Source organism: Lethenteron reissneri, chromosome 65 (assembly GCF_015708825.2).
Source record: "Lethenteron reissneri isolate LAM-NWPU_2019-01 chromosome 65, ASM1570882v1, whole genome shotgun sequence".
NCBI classification, from domain to species: domain Eukaryota; kingdom Metazoa; phylum Chordata; class Hyperoartia; order Petromyzontiformes; family Petromyzontidae; genus Lethenteron; species Lethenteron reissneri.
In genome coordinates this window covers 9,360,774-9,366,773 of record NC_083843.1, presented here as the reverse complement: position 1 = coordinate 9,366,773, position 6,000 = coordinate 9,360,774, and the positions used below count along the sequence as shown (strand labels likewise).

The following is a 6,000-nucleotide window of genomic DNA, read 5'->3' as shown; positions in this document are numbered from 1 at the left end:
TCAGCCGGGAATGGGCGCTTGAATAAGCATGAGGTGGACAGGTGGGAGGGTGGCCGGATGGGCAAGTGTATTGCCGAGCAGGTGTGGGCAGATGGGAGGGAAAGGCCCTTTAGATGGCTGGGGGGGTAGTAGGTTAGGGAGTGGCAGGTGTCGGGTAGGAGAGTGTTGGGTGCAGGTGAGTGGGTGGTAGTCATCATTACCAAGCGTAGTCATTATCATCATCATTGTCCTCTTCATCATCCATCTGTCAGGATCCATTCATCATTAGGGCTAATGATGACGAGGAACAAGCAAACTGACTGAGAGTGCAGCTATAAATACCACGAGACACGCCATGGAATGTGGCCCAAGGCTACAGACAGCACTTACCTGTGAAGATGTAGAGGTGATCGCTATTCACCATTCAGTAACCTGCAGTACCACAGTCAACGGCGTGCAGCAGCGTTACCTCCCTGGGGGAAATGCCCGGGGTCAAGCGGGGGTGAGAGCGGATCAGAACGCCAATTCCTGCTCGGAAATTCCCAGGGTCAGATAAGGTGAAACGGATCAGAACGACTATTTGGTAAGGACCAATCAGAAGGCACCAAGCCGATTGGGAATGACCAATCAGAAGGTTACACGAAGGAGCATGGCTTGGACGGAGCCAGTCGTGAACCGGTATAAAAGGGAGAGTGCTGAGGGCTCGGGGCAGTTCTCTCCACACGAAGACCGAAGCCCGGGCTGAAGATAAATAGGACCCTGGACCAAGCCTTGCAGCCCTTCTAAGGACTGAGGTTCAGCGTAACCAGTGGTCGGGGACCCACCGAGCCAGCGGTCGGGTCAGTCAGCCTCTCCTAGGTCCCAGCTGGAGGACGTTAGGTTAGCGGGTAACTCGTGAGGAAGTCCTGCCGAGTCCGGAGGCCATACCTCCCTAGGTATTGGGTAAAGGGACCTTATGTGTGTTAGGGACCGTGTTGAAGAGAGACAATAAACAGCGTGTGCATCATATAGAAGTTTATTCGTCCGTAATTACAACACTACAAAGGTGTAAGCTGTAGATTTACAAACCGTGCCCGGGTTTAATCTCCAATAATATAACATCCATACAAACAAAACAACAGGAACCATCCCCAAAAATTACATGTTTACACAAGTCAGTCTCAGCTATGAGTCACATTCACAGCCTGGATGACAATCTTAACAATAGATTTTCATATTCTTGGTTCTTTCGGTAAAGTCACGTAGAAGGGAAATAATAAAATAATAGAAAAAAATAGATTTTGAGATTTTTATTTTTCATTCACCGAGAACACCTTGACCCACAATACAATGCGATTACAATTCACAGGTAACCCATAACACAATCAAGTCTATGTATATTTACGCGATCTAACCCAATAAACCTTTATCATTGATAATATTGGTCGCGAAAGCCTACGTGTTAAAGTCGATTTGTTTAACCAGGTGGGAACTCAAGAGACCAGGATGAGTCTCCGTTGCAAGAGTGATGCTAATGATGATGCTTCCGCTGCTGATGATATTTCTGTTACTGCTGATAATGATTCTATTATTATTGATGCTGCTGGTTCTACTCCTGATGCTGATGATTATAGTGATGAAGCTACTGCTGTTGATGCTGTTGCTCCTGTTACTAATTCTGCTCTGATGATACTTCTGCTGATGCTGATGATCGAGTCGAGTTGAATTTAAATTTAACGAGGTGAGAACTCAGGAAATCAGGATGAGTCTCATTGACAAGATTGACCTGGGTCACAAAAATGAAAAAAAGCAAAACAAGTCAAACCGATGCTAGCAATGAAGAAAATATAAATCTCACCCACAGCCTAGAGCACAATGCGATTAGCGTTCACACAAGTACACAACTTGTACGATATAATCAATGCGTCTCAAATCATCTACGCATTGCAAAATAGCCTGAGACTCGAGGTTGGGTTCACACCGGATTGGTGTCTCACGTTAACGAGGGTCGCTGCGGTGGCTCGGAGATGTTAATTCCCTCGCCTGGTATGCAGGAGGTCGTGGGTTGGATTATGACCCTGAAAGCTGCTGTATATTTGGAGTTTTCGATGTCTCTATACCTGTGTAGCGCCATAGATGAGCCGCACATACCTGCAATGGTGGACAGGGCCTATCAAGGGCGGTACCTCGTACCGCCAGGGGAGCGGCTGCAGTGCCAGCCCAAGAGGAGAGGGGCTGCTGGGGGCTCAGGATCCCACACAGCCCAAGCCCTCAATGGGCAACGGGGATAAAAGGGCCACTCCCCAGCCGATCTGGGCCAGTCGCAGACAGAAGCCAAAAGACCAGCCAGCTTGGGACCCTGGACCCACTCGCCCCGCTGTCCTTGTAAGGGCCGGGTCGCTGTGCGGGCTAGTGGTGAGACTCCGGGACTCCCGGCCCGACGCCCTTGTAAGTGTGTGGGTTGAGGAGTCTCTCGCCCCCAGGTTATAACGGGTGGTGGAGGGTTACGGCACATTTATAAATAACGCGATCTAAACCCAAAAACGTTGATTATGAAAAAAATGTAGCCCAGCAACGCTCAGCACACACCACGAATAGTTCCCCCCGAGTGATGACATCCCATTCCCGCCCAACGAGCGAGTGACCGCCAGGGGACAGCGCACGTCACCCCGTAGCATCACGTGACGCGTGTTCCCAGCACGCCCGCGGTGGAACTCTGCCCTCTCGGCGTTGAGCGCCGCGAGTGCGGAGGGTGTGGCGAGTGTTCCCCGCCCTCCCCCACCAGTGCGCTAACCACTGCACCACCGCTCCACCCCACACGATGCACATGCCCATCAAAACACTAATGACAAAGATCCCCTGTGTAGCCTTAACAGTCTGTTGGGGCAACTGCTGTTAGTAGCGAGTAGCAACTATGAAGGCTGGCACTGTGGCACACGAGAGCGTAGGTGGCCAACACCATGCCCAGACGCACGACTCAGGTCCAGAATCCTGACTGAGTTACCATAACCATACACACTCAGTGCGGGGTAGAGCGGTTGACTAAACGAGTGGTGAATGGAGTGCAGCAGCTCCATGGAGTCGACGTGGTAAAACGACAGCAGCCCCGCCTCCCAGTGCAGGTGACACCCGACTCTCCGGGGAGGATCCCTCACAGGCACTGAGGTCCAGACACCACCATGAATCACTGACAAGCTGTTTTTGTATTTATATAACACCCAGGATGAGTCTTTCTCTCCCAGGCCGCACTCTTTACCACGCCCTTTCCGTGCGATCGTCCCGTACGAGACTCCAACATAACAGCCCCCCGCACCGCACATGCCCACATTCACCTCCACCTCCCAGTAGTGCTGACCCGACGAGAAGCTCTCAGAGCACAGGGCTTGTGGCCAGGCATCAAAGCGGTGTGGGTGATGGGGGCGATCCTGGAAGACAGCGGTCTGCGTCACCGTTTTGAGGTCCGAGGAAATCTGGAGGTTGTTGTCGGCTGAGTTTGGGTCCACAGTCGGTGAGCGTCCGTCTGCAGTAACGATAATCACAGTAGCCGTGTAACAACAGCACAACTATAAAAACAGAGCTCGTGCACTAACACACACGTACATTACAATAGAGCAATTCATAAAGAACATTGTTATACAACGTTGTAATGCGTAGCTATCGGTGTGATGACATGTAACGGGAACGTTGTCAATCCACTGCTGGATGAGGGCCTCCCTACACCATGCGGGTCGCGGGGGATATTTGACCATACTTCACCACGACGGTCACCGCGCGTTGGCGAAGGCAGGCGGCACGGCTGGCGAGACCACAGAAGTACAGTACAGCGGTGCGTTTGTCTGCCCCGCCATCTGCTGCCCCGCCACATAGCCCCGCAGCCTGTAGCACCTGCTAGGCAGGGTGGTGACTGCCCCGCCACGTGGCCCCGCAGCCTGTAGCACCTGCGAGGCAGGGTGGTGGCGGTGGCCCTGCGGGGCTTTGCGAGGTGCCAGGAGGTGGGGCGCTCTGTGCGCTGGGGCTGCACGATTTGGGGAGAATCTCTAATTGCGATTTTTCTGACAGAGATTGCGATTTGATTTGCGATTACATGTTTTTAAGTCGAGCATCAGTTCAATAATCACGGTGTAATAGACACGTGATGGAGCATTACCACATGATACCATAAAATTATGAACTGTTCTATATATTCTAATGCAAGGATGAGAACTTAAATATGTGAATTGCTTCCAACATGTATTTATTAACATGGTTAAATTGAAATAGAACAATTAAACATATTACAATTGTTAAGTTAAATAAATAAAGTTATAATCATAAAAAATAAAACAATTCCAATAAGAAAGTAACATGACTTTTAAAATTGCAAAAAAATCGCAGCCTTTGCGATTTGCTAATCGCATTGTTTCAAATTGCGAATTCGATTTGAAATCGATTCATCGTTCAGCCCCACTGTGCCGTAGTGTCCGTGGGAGGCAGTGGATCACAGCAGCAGCGGCAGCGTGGATATCAACACCGCCGCAGCGTCTCTGTGTGTGTACAACAAACACAAACATCTCCCGTGTGTCACCTTTCACAGGCTGTAGGGGCAAGTGGTGTTGGTGAGCACCTGTGAAGGCCGGCACGGCACACGAGGTGTGTGTGATAGTGTAGTGATGTACACTCGTGTGTGTGTGTGTGTGATAGTGTAGTGATGTACACTCGTGTGTGTGATAGTGTGGTGATGTACACTCGTGTGTGTGTGTGATAGTGAAGTGATGTACACTCGTGTGTGTGTGATAGTGTAGTGATGTGCACTCGTGTGTGTGATAGTGTAGTGATGTACACTCGTGTGTGTGTGTGTGTGTGATAGTGTAGTGATGAACACTCGTGTGTGTGTGTGATAGTGTAATGATGTACACAGTGTGTGATAGTGTAGTGATGTACACTGTATGTGTGATAGTGTAGTGATGTACGCTCGTGTGTATGTGATAGTGTAGTGATGTACACTCACTCGTGTGTGTGATAGTGTAGTGATGTACACTCTGTGTGTGATAGTCTAGTGATGTACACTCGTGTGTGTGTGATAGTGTAGTGATGTACACTCACTCGTGTGTGTGATAGTGTAGTGATGTACACTCGTGTGTGTGATAGTGTAGTGATGTACACTCGTGTGTGTGTGTGATAGTGTAGTGATATCCAGTCGTGTGTGTGTGTGTGATAGTGTAGTGATGTACACTCGTGTGTGTGTGTGATAGTGTAGTGATGTACACTCGTGTGTGTGTGTGTGATAGTGTAGTGATGTACACTCGTGTGTGTGTGTGATAGTGTAGTGATGTACACTCGTGTGTGTGTGTGTGTGATAGTGTAGTGATGTACACTCGTGTGTGTGTGTGTGTGATAGTGTAGTGATGTACACTCGTGTGTGTGAGTGATAGTGTAGTGATGTACACTCGTGTGTGTGTGTGTGATAGTGTAGTGATGTACACTCGTGTGTATGCGATATTGTAGTGATGTACACTCGTGTGTGTGTGATAGTGTAGTGATGTACACTGTGTGTGTGTGAGATCGTGTAGTGATGTACACTGTGTGTGTGTGTGATAGTGTAGTGATGTACACTCGTGTGTGTGCGTGAGAGTGTAGTGATGTACACTCGTGTGTGTGATAGTGTAGTGATGTACACTCGTGTGTGTGATAGTGTCGTGATGTACACTCGTGTGTGTGTGTGATAGTGTCGTGATGTACACTCGTGTGTGTTTGTGTGTGATAGTGTAGTGATGTACACTCGTGTGTGTGTGTGATAGTGTAGTGATGTACACTCGTGTGTGTGTGTGATAGTGTAGTGATGTACACTCGTGTGTGTGATAGTGTAGTGATGTACACTCGTGTGTGTGTGCTAGTGTAGTGATGTACACTCGTGTGTGTGTGTGACAGTGAAGTAATGTACACTCGTGTGTGTGTGATAGTGTAGTGATGTACACTCGTGTGTGTGTAATATTGTAGTGATGTACACTCGTGTGTGTGTGATATTGTAGTGATGTACACTCGTGTGTATGCGATATTGTAGTG

The 6,000-nt window shown here is 49.0% G+C and overlaps 1 pseudogene; it reads right to left on the bottom strand.

The window, feature by feature from the left end:
* Nucleotides 1-1,057: 1,057 nt before the first annotated feature.
* The window catches only part of LOC133359543 (E3 ubiquitin/ISG15 ligase TRIM25-like), a 41,996-nt pseudogene continuing 37,053 nt past the window's right edge, over nucleotides 1,058-6,000 (bottom strand).